Source organism: Lycium barbarum, chromosome 4, assembly GCF_019175385.1.
Source record: "Lycium barbarum isolate Lr01 chromosome 4, ASM1917538v2, whole genome shotgun sequence".
Classification (NCBI taxonomy): Eukaryota; Viridiplantae; Streptophyta; class Magnoliopsida; order Solanales; family Solanaceae; genus Lycium; species Lycium barbarum.
This window is the reverse complement of record NC_083340.1, coordinates 138,455,168-138,470,595: the sequence shown is the minus strand read 5'-3', so window position 1 is coordinate 138,470,595 and position 15,428 is coordinate 138,455,168.

Here is a 15,428-nt window from a genome sequence, read left to right as displayed (position 1 = left end):
AACTCTTTTATATTAGTACTTTATTATGTTTTGTATGTATACCTTGCTTTGGATAGTGGAGATGATGACACGTGGTGAGAGGATGTGACTCGATTCTTTGCTAATGTCATACCTTACTTTAGGGGGTCGTTTGGTACACCATATTAGCTGGGATATCCATCACTAACTGTGGATTAATTTTGTATTATATTTGGTAGAAGATATAATATTTTATATCAAACAAAATATAAAGTGCATCACAAACTTAAAGATGAGATATACCATTAATCCTGGGATTATTTTATCTCATCTCCTAGATGGGATAAATTAGTCCCGAGAGATGGGATAAATTAATCTCAGAATTATAATCCTTGGATAATTTTGTCTACGTACCATGGTTTAGTGTTAAGTTTTTGCGGTTTATATGTAGCATGGTTTGAGGGATTTTTTTTTACATGGTGTAAAAAAATTTTACTAGTTATTTATCATTAGTAGATATAGTTCAAAATATTAGAATACATAGCTAATTTTGAATAGTTAATTATAATTCGCATCAAATACCTGTTAATTTCGAATATGCAGCTGCTCTTGTGTCACACCCCAATCCCGATAGGGCGTGACGGGCACCCGACCCTTACTTAGAGCCGAGCGAACCCGCTGGATCTCACTGTACTCATAATCCTTAAGTCATGAACTGAAATGCATAGGGACAGCTTTTAACAAAAACATTCTTTTTATCTTTCTCGAATCAAATAAAATTTGTAATCATATAAATCTGTAAAGTGATGCATAATGAATACATCGGCTTATATAGCCACATACAAGACTGGCAGGCTAAATACGTGACTCTGTCTGCAAAGTCTCTAACATAAATCATTATACCATGACATGGATACTCTGACTCGGCAACACTCCGAAAAGAAATGGAGCTCGCCAATCCCGCTGGAACATCTTCTAGCAATGTCTTCTACTCATCTGTATGCACCTGCGCGGCATGAAACGCAGCGCCCACAAGAAAGGGCATCAGTACGAATAATGTACTGAGTATGTAAGGCGTGAGTAACAATATAAAATAGATATGAAAAGTAACAGGGAATAAGAGATAACCTGTACATCTAAATGCCTCGTAGGGCGGATGTCATGCATGCTTAGCCTTTTAAAAAAAAAACATTTCAATACATATACATAGTAACATGCTCGGCCATTAAGGCGCGGTGTGATATATAAATAGTAACATGCCCAGCCATTAAGGCTCGGTGTTATCATCATTAGCCTGCGTCCAGGCCTCCCGCGTCCGGGGCAATATCATAACATGCCCACTGCAGTGGTGTGCACATCTACGTGCCTGCCCGGCCGACTATAGCGCGGCGCGGTGTGAGAAAATACATACATATATATATATATATATAAAGCATGCATAAGAGCCCAATCAAAAGCCACAACTGTATCGGAATGACGTAAGGTCGGTAGCCTCCGATTGTATTATGGAATAATCATCGTCGCTTTGTCTCACCTTGAAGGAACAATTATTTTAAGGTGAGACTATCGATGAAGAATAGAATTAAGAGAAAACATAGAATAGGATCGTAAATCTCATAAGGCATCAATTCATATATTTTGGAAGATTTAGAAATAAAGTCACCATTCATGAATAGATTGAGAAATCAATAAATAGCTCGACATTCTCATATCGTCATTGAAATCATAAACTTGAAACCTTTAAACATAAGATCATTCTCATCATAGTCATCAAAATGATATTCTCACTTTTGACATCATCGCTGTCATTGAAAAACATAGCCTTTGCCGTTATCATAAGATCTCACATAATCACAAACTTTGGTTTGGAAAATACGAATATTTTGGAAAACACTTCTGGAATATCAAGAGGGAAATTATGCCTTGGAATCTGGGACATTTAACTATTGATGACGAGGAAAATACGGAAACATTTATGAAACCATAAACTAAAGATCATGCCTTTGAAAGAAAGGGATGAGCCTTAACATACCTGGAAGAAAATTCTCGACTTCTAACTTACTTCCCGTCTTGCACCTCTCTTAAGAATTATTTGTAACCTCGTAATCTACATATATAACCATTCATAATATCATTAGAATCATCATCATACGCTCGACTCGAAACTTTAATTAAAATCCTTTTAACGTTCTGTCGAAATTTGGGCAGCATTTCCCCTGTTTATATGCCTCGCCCGAAATTCCAATTTCAATAACCAACAACATCAACAACAATACCAATAGTCGTAATATCATTTCCAACACCAACATATGCCATAAAACAACCCACACGTTATTTTCCAAATTTCTCAACCAACCCACTTGTGATACGATTATTTAATAACCTTTACTTTCGTAAGGAAATTGAAATTAATACTAACACATCAATAACAACATCCTCAACATCCTACAAGATGATTATATACATATTTTATCCAAAATTTTTCTTCAAACCTCAATCCATAATTCAACAACATCAAAACACCAACCTACAACTCTATTCTTGCAATTATTCCTTAATCAAACTTGATAAAGAGAGAGATTTGAAGATTCATACCTTATTTTTATGAAAGTAGCAAAATTTTCAACATTTACTTGTTCCCATGCTCCTCCAACTCCAAAATTAAATTATATTCATGACTATGCGTTGCCCGGACTTCGGTTGATTTTCCGTAGCTTGAAATTTCACTCAAAATCCTCACTTTTATGTGGGATTTAAGCCCCTTTTGATGGCTGATTTTTCTGGAAGGTTTTGGAACATTTTGGACCATTTTTATGCTGAAAAATGGGGGTTTTGACCCTTTTTATAATTGGCAAAAGTCGGCATACTGTAGCTACAGTACTGTAGCAGTGCTGTAACGGTACTGTAGCAGTGTTGTTTCTGCGCGACAGTTCAGTTTGTAACGTCTATAATTCTCTACTCCGACGTCCTATCGATGAGCGGTTTGTTGCATCATAAACTAGACTTGACGAACTTCATTTTAGGCTTTTGAAACGCCTTAAAACTCCAAATATACATGGATATATACCCCTCCAAATTTGACTAAAAATCTGTCTAACATTTCTCAAATTTTCGTCGAACTTATTTTCTTCAATTTGCTCGATCTCGAAATATTCCGAAACTCTCCATACATGATATTTATCATTTATTATACATGATAATGATCATATTCTTGTGTTTCAAAATACTCTTTCCCGACTACGACTTACAAGATCATAATCATCCATTATTTAAACAATATAATTAATAATGCCTCATTCCTCATACTCCAAAATTATTTTACCTAGTCGTAACTCGACATAATTATATTCAAATTTAACCAGTGCTTCTCCGAGGTACAGGGTGTAACATCTTGGGTTTAGTATCAGAATAGTTGACAACCTTAGAATTCATGGCTTCTTCTCCGTCATCCCAACTCCGATACAACTCAATGGAAAGAGATTCCGGAATTTCAAAAAAGAAATTGGCTGGATCTATTAGTAACACAGAACGGTGATTATTTGAATGAATCCACGGCCACCACCGTCGTCATCTCTCTGTCACCAAATCACAGCTCCCTCCTCGTCGGTGGCTATGTATGGCATGTGTGCCTAATTGTTCCATGGCTTCTTCTTCGTCATCGGCAACAAACATGCACGAACCATTTCACGAAGTATGTGTCCGGATAGTCCAAAGTCTGAATAGTTAGCTCTCGGCCTTCCGGTCAAAAAACAACGTCGATGAAGGTGTGTAGGTGCACTATTCCGAGGCAGGGATTGTAACTTTCCATAATTTCCCATTTGTCACTCAACATTGGAACCTTGCTTATTTCTTTTTTTGATGATGGACGAAGCGAATGGTATTTTTGTTCCAATTTTTGCCTCTTCTTCTCCGTCTGAATCAAACTTTTCCTTACCATAATGGTTGAATTCCTATTAGTATCCATGATACAAGTCGAATCCTAGATGTAGAAATAGAAGAAGGTGGATCCCCTCTCCATCAGAAATTCATCGCTTCTTCTTCCTCATTTCTCCTCCACCGCCACCCTCGTCATCTTTGGCTGGAATCCATGGCCAACCGACTGGATTTTTCTCAGATCTGGGTGTATTTTCTTAGATCTAAGCGTATTTTATTTCTTGTATCTCAGATCTGACTGTATTTGAGTGTAGTTTATATCTTTTATCTCATATCTGAGTGTATTCATAATTTTTTTAGTGAAAAATACGATGTTTCTTTATGTATTTTTAGCCTATATTTCGAAGAAGATCTTTTTGTATACAAATGAATACAGTGAATTTGAATATAGCTGAATATCCCTGTATTTATTTTTGCATTTATGTTGTTTGAACACAACCAAATTTAAATATAATTAATTTAATACAGTGCAAAAGTAACGACAAATGGATACAGCCGAATTGAATACAGCTGAATAGAATACAACCGAATTGAATCAAAGTTACTGTAGCTATGAAATGTAATTAGCAAAAGTATAGCTATGCCTAAACACACACCTGTTACACCTCTCATTTTTATACGTTGAGTTTCGCCGAACACTACTTGTCCTGGACTTGGGAAGTAGGATAAATTTTTCGAGGTCACGGGAATAGATATGTCCATCTTGGGTGTATAATGGAGGAAAACCATGTTTAGTAAGCTTCGGGAAGGTTTAAGACTCGTCGGATCATCGGAGTTAAGTTTCGGAGAGAGTTTGGCAAAAATATCGCATTCTGGCACACTTTGCGGCGCAACCTGCGACCAGCAAACACGACATGCGGCCACGCAGTTGCGCAGCAAAGTGTGCCAGTGAAATTTTGAGGTTCTGCATGGTTTGCGACACAACATGCGTCAACTTTTGTCACGACCCGAAATTTATAATGACCATATCTGGTTCTAAAAGCCGTCTTCGGAATATCTTCCTTTTTAACTCTCACTTGATGGTATCCTGACCTCAGATCTATCTTGGAAAGCCATTTGGCTCCTTGCAATTGATCGAATAAATCGTCGATCCTCGGAAGTGGATATTTATTCTTTATTGTCACTCTATTCAGCTGCCTATAATCGATACACATTCGCAGAGATCCATCTTTCTTCCTTACGAATAAGACAGGTGCTCCCCATGGTGATAAACTGGGCCTAATAAATCCCTTCTCGAGTAAATCTTGCAGTTGTGCTTTTAATTCTTTCAATTCTGCAGGAGCCATTTTGTAGGGAGGGATAGATATTGGCTCAGTATCCGGCAATAGATCGATAGTGAATTCAATCTCCCGTTCTGGTGGAAGACCTGGAAGCTCGTCCGGAAATACATCTGGAAACTCGTTTACTACCGGAACAGATTGAAGAGTCAACGATTTTGCTTTCGTGTCATGAACTCGAACTAAATGATAAATATAGCCCTTGACAATCATCTTCCTTGCCTTGAGGTAGGAAATAAACCTGTCTCTTGGAGATGCAGTGTTACCCTTCCACTCTAAAACTGGTTCTCCCGGAAATTGGAACCGGACCAACTTGGCCCTACAATCTACATTTGCATAACAGGAAGCTAACCAGTCCATTCCCATAATGACATCGAAATCCAACATTTCCAATCCAATCAAATCAGCTACAGTGTGCCGGCCACACACCACAATTACACAGTCTCTATACACTTGTCTGGCTAATACTGGATCACCAACTGGAGTGGACACTTCAAAAGATTTGATTGGCTCGGGTTTTATCCCGATACGACCAGCGATGTAAGGAGTAATATATGACAAAGTAGAGCCCAGATCAATTAATGCATAAACATCATAAGAAGATACTGTCAATATACCTGTTACAACGTCGGAAGAGGCCTCCGATTCCTGTCGTCCGGTCAATGCATAGATACGGTTCTGGGGACCGCTCGAACTAGAGGCTCCTCCTCTACCTCTGCCACGGCCCGCTGAAACCTGGGAAGCCTACCCTACGGGGTGCACGGACGACGAAGAACCTGCTGTTGAACCCGTAGGTTGGGCCTCATCTCGGCCGCTCCTCAATGGACAATCACGCATCACGTGGCCAACTCGACCACAGGCATAACAAGCATCCGAGCCTCGGCGACACTGACCCAAGTGTAGCTTACCGCATTGGCCGCACTGTGATACTGGCGGTCTCCTCTGACTAAAATCGCCACGATACTGGGATCCTGAAGCTCCTGAACTCTGACTCGGCCCAGAATAAATAGGACGATCAAACTTCCGGCCCGCAAACCGAGGAGGTGCACTGGATGCAAACTGGCCTGAATATCTGGAATATTGCTACCCCTGGCCTCCTCTGTACTCACTGCTAGCGCCAGCTGATCTAGCCCTTTTACTGTGTCCCCTATCCATATCTCGCTCTCCCTCATGCGGTTGTTGTTGCTCTTCCAGGTTCTGGGCATGCACTTGAACACGCGAGATATCCATCCCTTCTAGTAGCGAAGCTGTCAAACAATCTTTGAATAAGTGTGGCCCTAAGCCCCCTCACAAATCGATGTACCCGGTCTCCCATATCTGCTATCATGGCCGGAGCATACCTAGCCAATGAATTAAATCGGAGACTATATTCCCGGGCGCTCATATTCCCTTACTTAAGATTCAGGAATTTATCAGCGCGAGCCCGACGAACCTCGGGTGGCAAATAATGCCAAATAAAAGCATCTACAAACTCTTGCCATTTTGGGGGAGGTGCATTTTCCCCTCTGGAAGAAATCCAATGGTTATACCATAAAACAGCCACGTCCCGGAGTCTATACGATGCCAACTCCACGGACTCGGTGTCAGAAGCATGAATAATTCTCAGCGACCTCAGTACCTCATCAATAAAGCCCTGTGGGTCTTCATCCGGTTTCGATCCGAAAAATTCTGGAGGATTTAAGCTCATGAAATCACGAGCTCGGGCACTAGTCGCCCTATCACTTGGACCTGCACTCTGCCGCTGAGCCTGTGCGGCAACTAACTGAGTCAATAACTGAACGGCATCTCGTAAGTCCTGATCTAGAGCAATAGGGGGAGGAGCTGGGGCCCTCTCATGCTCCTCTGCTGCTGGAGGGATAGAAGTAGAAGTGGGAGTGGCATGCGAAGGAGTAGCACTCTGAGCCTCGCTATGTCCCAACTCAACTGGAGGTTCCCGGCTGGTGCCTTCCCCGACGGCATTTAATATAGTGCGGATTCGCTTCTTTCTTGGCGGCATCGCTGAAATCATAACGCACAATTAGAATAAAGAGGATCTTACATTATAGCTCTATCGCACGATCTATGAAAAGGAAGACGGTCATTATTCCTAAATGCCCTGTAGCCTCTTGTTTATTGATGTGGCGCGCAACACACCATAAACAAGAATCTACTAGACACGGCTCGTAGACACTTCCTAGGACTGAACCGCTCTGATACCACTTTTGTCACGACCCGTCTAGTGGGCCATGACGGGTACCCGGAGCTGACTACCGAGCACCTTGCATCGTACTACTATCGTCTTAACCTGTACGTATATAAGCTCCATAAAACATGTACACACATATATATACATAAGCCCTCGCGGCGGCAAAAGGATAATATACAAAATGTACAATGAGGGTACACAACATCCACTACCCACACATGAGTATCTACGAGCCTCTAGCTAAGACACTGAAGTCAGGAGGACGGGACAGGACCCCGCCATAACCGAGTATGTACACAAAAGAATATATTAGAACTGCACCTCCGGAGTATGGAAGTGCTCCTGTGCAAGCTGGTGTGGCTCCTAGGAAGCTGGGTCGTCTCCCTGTAGGCATGAACACAGCGTCCAAGGACAAAAAGGACGTCAGTACGAGCAATGTACTGAGTATGTAAGACATACATCATAAAATAACAAAGGAACAGAAAGATAAAATAAAGGTAAGAAGATAACTGGTGACTGCTTGCCTCTTAAGACGAAGTCATGCATGCATGCTCATAAAAATATCATTATATCATATATTGCTGCGGAACGTGCAGCCCGATCCATATATCAATATATTGCCGCGGAACGTACGGCCCGATCCATTACCCATATATCCCGCGTCCGGGCATCCCGCGTCTGGGCATCCCGCGTCCGGGATGATATTAACCGATGTGGGATTCGCCTAAACCAATGTGGGATTCGCCTAAGGCAAGCCTTACACTCACCTCCCTTTGGGACTCAGCGTTCTTGCTGAGGTTTGCCCCACCACTGGGTTTGCCCCACCACCGGCTTTGATACCAACTGATCAGGTGGCTATGCGTCTATAGTGTTGACACCTAATTTTGGCTCGACGTGCTTAAAATTAACGTTTTGGGGGGGCCTGATTCGTTAAAGAGCACGAAATACATTTTTTACACATTTTTACATTTTTTCAACAATTTATTGATGATTACCCTTTTTTAGGAATTTTCTCAATTTATTGTCATTTTTTTTCAAGAACCATTATTTTGCACATGTATAGCACAATATTACCATTTTCGTGCAATTAAATTGTTTCTTAATTTTATAGCAATACATTTTCATATCTTGCACATTAATATTTATATTATATACTTACGTTATTGTTTATACATGTATTAATTAATTATATTTTAGTGCAGCCCGACAGTGTAGAAAAAATTGGAGCAATTAATTTTTAAACGCGGAGCAAAAATTCGATCAAGTAAAGGTCTTATCACTTTTTTTTTTTTAAACGTTGATTGAGGTGATATGTTGGGTACAAAGGGGTATGGTTTCATTATTTTTGGGCATAAAAAGGGGTGTTTGTTTATATTATAAGAAAAATGGGGGGTTAATTTAATGATGAAATCCAACACATATTTGCACAACACACTCCAAATTTTCAGATTTTGGTTCTCTCTTCTAAAGCCCTAAAAGCATCTCTTCTCCTTATTTCTCCAAGACAGCCGCCAGCCCACCTAAGCTCCGACGAGCTCCACGACGGCGTAACCACCACAACTCCATCTCCACAACACCAAACGAACAATCAACCGACACCCCTTGCTTCTCCTTCGTCTTCATCACTGCTCCGGTGAGGAGCTTCTAGCTCCGATGAACCGGAGCAGTCAACAATGAATATCACAACCCAGTCTGCTCCTTCCTTCCTTCCTCCTCTTCTTCTTCTTCTTCTTCTTCTTCTTCTTCTTCTTCTCCTTTGCTTACTCTTTTGAGTTTTCTGATATTTTCTTCTTAGGATCCTTTTCTTGTTTTCTCCACCAGTTTCTGCTCTTTGTTAGGTTTTGATATCTTGGGTTTTAGTCTTTGTGGCTAAAACTCATTAAAAATCCAATCGTTTTTTCCAAATCTGCTCCTTTTAAGCTTTGATTTCTTGGTTTTTTTAATCTTTGTGGTTAAAACCCATTACAGCTCCAAGCTTTTCTCCAATTTCTAGGATTTTAGTCTATTTGGCTGAAACCCATTAAAGATCTAAGCTTTTATCATCTATGTTTTTAATCTTTGAGGGTGAAAACCATTAAAGATTCAAACTTTTTATACCAATTTGTTAAGGACTCTCTGTTACTTTGTTGTGGTAAAAATTAATGCTCCATAGAAATTTATTCATGTTCAAGATTCATGTCTCCAGTTCTTAATGAAATCCTTCGTTCCGGTTTTATAATCAGTTCATCACTTAGACGTAGAACCCATCTTGTTCAATCTTTCTCAGTTTGTTTCCTCTACTGGTTTTTATGTGTTCTCAGAATTCATCACTTCCCCATAAAAATATCTTGATCCATAGTTAAATTAATTAATCTAGTATACCATATAATTAGTACTTTTTTTTCAGGGCCTAAAATTTTAATATTTGTACATATACAATACTACTACTACTACTACTACTACTAGTAGTAGTACTGCTTATTTTATGATGGCTACTTCTAGTGGTAATTCATCAGGTTCAACACAGATTCAGAACTCAGGTTCTGAAGGAGATTTGCAGGTTTTAATGATGGCCGATGAAGAAATTTTCGTCGATTTCCAAGGCCTTCCATGTACAAAGACGGGTTTTTATTTTATTTTAAGTTTATTCATTATTTCTTTAATTCATCCGATAGTTATTTATTTTCTTACTAACATTTTTATTAAGTCTCATGCAGGTATCTGGAGTTACTTTTTGAAGATGACACTCAAAAGAAGTTCAAATAGCTTTCTTAAATTCTCTGTTTATATATATATTTTTTTTTTACATTATTAAATTATACAAGCATAAAATATAGTGAAACTTTACTTTTTAGGGTGCAGGTTGGTGGTATTTATTTATGATCTGCTTAGGTGATTTAAATTTTATGTGTTTTAGACAAATTAATATTAGTCAGTTATCATTTTTGTAGCTAATATTCTTATAGTTATCATGTTTCGCTCGAGTTTTAATTCAATAGCTTAGCACACTTAAGTGAACAAATAGGGTGATTTGCCTCAATATTAGGCTTTAGAATGTACTCTCATAATTAATTGATTAGGCGTACATACTTAGCTAGTTAAATTAGTTAACTCACTTCGAGTGCAAAATAATTACATGCTCATTTTTTATACCTTTGTCACATACCCAAGCTTCTAAGTTGCACATAACTTTTTTTTTTAATAATTATTTTATCACATATGTATAAAATACGTATTGCATGATTATTTATGTGAATATTCATATCATTCTTTAGTCTAAATTTTATTAATTTTTGTAAATAATAAAGTCTTTTTACACATCCCTCGTATAGTTAAATTGGTCCAGCCGGGAACCACATTTGTGGATTCTGAAGGATGCCTAACACCTTCCCTTCGGAATAATTTGAACTCTTACCTAGAATCTCACTTATTTTCGTAGACCATGTTAAGCTGCATATATTAATAATTTATAGGTACCCTAGTATACCTTAAATGCTAGGTGGCGACTCTGTACATAATTAATTATTTCAGAGCTCCATAAGTTGTGCTTTGTTTAGCCTTGGTAAAAATGGGGTGCAACATATAGCGCCTCACCTTTCCCCATATCCCCTATATACATATACATATACATATACATATACATATACATATACATATACATATACATATATATATACATATATAATATACGTAGCATGCATGAGAGCCCAAACAAAGTGCACCTTATCGGAGTGACGTAAGGTCGTGAACCTCCGATTACATTATGGCATCATCCTCATCGCTACGTCTCACCTTGAAGGAACTAATATTATGAGGCGAGACAACAATGAAGAATGGTATCAATGAAATCATAAGCATAAAAATATCTGCATCATAAAGCCATTATTGTCAACCTTATCGTTATGGAGCGTATCTTGTAAGAAGTTCTTGAAGTTCTTCCACTTTCATCTTTAGGGAGGTAAGAAGGTCATGGAAGTATAGGGAAGAAATTACGAAGCAAGAGTCATGCCTTTGAAGGAAAGGGGGTAGCCTTACATACCTTTGTATCTCCTTAACGATGTCGACTAAAAGCTCTCCTTCCGGCTTACAATTCTACATACAAAGGGGTTCGTACGAAGGTTAGATTGTCGAAGGTATACCTAAGCCTGAAATAAAACGAACAAGGCTAACGAAAATTGGGCAGCATTTCGTTTGTTCCTACTACTTTTCCCACATTCTATATCAACTCCCAAACGCTCACAACAACATTTACAATATAATTGGCAACGTTCATCATCTCCGCATTTTGCAATTTCCTCGTCTTTCTCCATATTCATAATCATAGTTCATTATCGCATTTTCTCACATATAATACTTATTCTACTTCTAGTGTCATTCATAATCTGCTTACAATCACAACATATCTACATTCATGATTCATTCCAAACTATTACTCAACAATGGTACTATTCCCACATTTATGACCCGATTTCTATACCTTTCTACACTTCCAGTGTTATCAACTTTCAACATCTTAAACACCCAAGAATAATCATAAAAATCACCTTAGATGGCGGATGAACAAGCCTTGAATGAAGATACTCTCCTAGCACCAAAACCTTATTTCACTTCTCTAGAGTTTTCTTGGTGTGGATGAACTTTGGCTAGGTTTCACACACTTGTTTTCATGGATTTGAAGTAGTTGATCATGGATTTCCCTTGATTTTCTTGTGGATGAAGAGTGGAGAGGATTCTAGAGGTTTATATGTTCACAAAATAGTAAAATAATGAATTGTGCCGCATGTTGTGTCGGTCCAGAATTTTCTGGACCATTATAATAATGAACTATGATCATGAATATGGAGAAAGACGAGGAAATTGCGAAATGCGGAGATGATGAACGTTGCCAATTATATTGTGAATGTTGTTGTGAGCGTTTGGGAGTTGATATAGAATGTGGGCAAAGTAGTAGGAACAAACGAAATGCTGCCCAATTTTCGTTAGCCTTGTTCGTTTTATTTCAGGCTTAGGTATACCTTCGACAATCTAACCTTCGTACGAACCCCTTTGTATGTAGAATTGTAAGCCGGGAGGAGAGCTTTTAGTCGACATCGTTAAGGAGATACAAAGGTATGTAAGGCTACCCCCTTTCTTCAAAGGCATGACTCTTGTTTCGTAATTTCTTCCCTATACTTCCATGACCTTCTTACCTCCCTAAAGATGAAAGTGGAAGAACTTCAAGAACTTCTTACAAGATACACTCCATAACGATAGGGTTGACAATGATGGCTTTATGATACAGATATTTTTATGCTTATGATTTCATTGATACCATTCTTCATTGTTGTCTCGCCTCATAATATTAGTTCCTTCAAGGTGAGACATAGCGATGAGGATGATGCCATAATCTAATCGGAGGTTCACGACCTTACGTCACTCCGATAAGGTGCACTTTGTTTGAGCTCTCATGCATGCTACGTATATTATATATGTATATAATATGTATATGTATATAGGGGATATGGGGAAAGGTGAGGCGCTATAGACGCATAGCCACCTGATCAGTTGGTATCAAAGCCGGTGGTGGGGCAAACCCAGTGGTGGGGCAAACCTCAGCAAGAACGCTGAGTCACAAAGGGAGGTGAGTGTAAGGCTTGCCTTAGGCGAATCCCACATTGGTTTAGGCGAATCCCACATCGGTTAATATCATCCCGGACGCGGGATATATGGGTAATGGATCGGGTCGTACGTTCCGCGGCAATATATTGATATATGGATCGGGCTGCACGTTCCGCAGCAATATATGATATAATGATATTTTTATGAGCACGCATGCATGACTTCGCCTTAAGAGGCAAGCAGTCACCAGTTATCTTCTTACCTTTATTTTATCTTTCTGTTCGTTTGTTATTTTATGATGTATGTCTTACATACTCAGTACATTGCTCGTACTGACGTCCTTTTTGTTCTTGGACGCTGTGTTCATGCCTACAGGGAGACGACCCAGCTTCCTAGGAGCCACACCAGCTTGCACATGAGCACTTCCATACTCCGGAGGTGCAGTTCTAATATATTCTTTTGTGTACATACTCGGGTATGGCGGGGTCCTGTCCCGTCCTCCTGACTTCAGTGTCTTAGCTAGAGGCTCGTAGATACTTATGTGTGGGTAGTGGATGTTGTGTACCCTCATTGTACATTTTGTATATTATCCTTTTGCCGCCGCGAGGGCTTATGTATATATATGTGTGTACATGTTTTATGGAGCTTATATACGTACAGGTTAAGACGATAGTAGTACGATGCAAGGTGCTCGGTAGTCAGCTCCGGGTACCCGTCATGGCCCACTAGACGGATCGTGACAACACCCTCCCCCCACCCCCACCCAACCGCCGTCCAAAAAAAAAAAGTATAGTCATTTGTGAACTTAAAGCCTTATAACTAACAACTCTATTTTTATACGGTGGTATCCAAATTAAATTTCATGTACCTCAATTAATTTTATAAAGGTTTTGATGGTTTAGCGCTTAAAGCCATAAACTAAATCTATTTTTATAATTGTGGTATCTGAATTAAATTTCACACACCTCAATTAATTTTATAAAATATCAAATTGACATGTTTCTTTGCACAATTTTATAAAGTAAACACAATTAAATATCTTTACTTAAGCGTGATATATGCAATAAATGTTTTATATATCATAGGTAAAATCAATAATGCTGCGTTTAAAAGTTAATAACTTTTTCGAAATTAGACTTGTGAGTTGTGATCTATTTTTTTTAAATTTTAAATGTTAAACTTTCAAGTAGATTTATCACTTTCAAACTTCAGGAAGGGATCTAGTAGCTCAGTTGGTTGACTACCTGAACTTTCACTTTATTGGTGAGGGTTCGAATCCCCATGTTGTAATCCCCTTTCTCATTTTCCCTTCCCTTATCTCTATGTGTTTAACTTTTTCAGGGTTTTCATAAAAAAATGTCACCTAATCTCTAGTTCTAATATTTTTTTGGACAAAAACGTATATGTACATAGTAAAAGGGTATATTTATAGAATATAACGATACTTTTCAGCTTACAAAATATATCAATAGATTTCTTACAAAATCTATACGAATCAGTTAAATTAAAAAGAAGCACCTTAAACACAGTAAATAACGTAAGGAAACTGCTTTCCTTATTTTATCCACTTTTCTCTCCCATTGAAAATTAAAAGATATTGTTCCCTAATTTTCTCCAACTTTTACTCCCTTGTTTTATTGACTTTTCTCTCCCATTCAAAATGCAGAGATATTATTCCCTAATTTTTCTTCAACTTTTGCTCGAAAAGTCAATTCTAATAGTAAATTCTCTCATTCAAAATTCATACGCCATAAATTTCTCTGTATGAATCAGATTCCATACAAAGTTCATTATAATTGATATAAATCAAATTCCATACAAAGTTCATGCACCATAAAACGTATAAATGTTGTATGCAATATGTATATATAAATTCGTTATAATTTTTATGTATGAAATATGTATAAAAGTTGTATGTATATTTTGATTATGATAAACTACATATAAATTGTATAAAATCTGATCAAAATATGTATAAATTATGAGAAAGTATGCATAATAAATATGTAATTGATACAAACCAAATCCCATACAAAGTTCATACACCAGAAAATAAATATATAGTAATTTTTGTATTCAACATGTATAACTGTATAAATTTGTTATAATTTTTATGTTTAAAATATGTATAAAAGTTGTATGTATGTTGATGTAGTTTAGTACTTCACGAACGGCAATGATAGAAATGTTTTGTTTTGCGAGGGAACTTCAAACATTTTGGATAGATGCCAAAACCATCTGGAACTTGAACTATACTCTTTAATATTGGGACATTAGAAAAAACTTTTTAATGTCCACATTTAAAAATCAGATTCTTTTACTATGAAAAAGCCCAAAATCGTGGGTATCTCATTAAGCCCAAATCTGATATACTTTGTAATTTTGTTGGTATGTTTTGTAAATAAGAAAAAGTATTCTATGTTTTGCAATATAGAGTAATTTTCCTTTTTTATTTTTAATTTTTATTTTATAAAAGCGACATAACATGATGTGCTTAA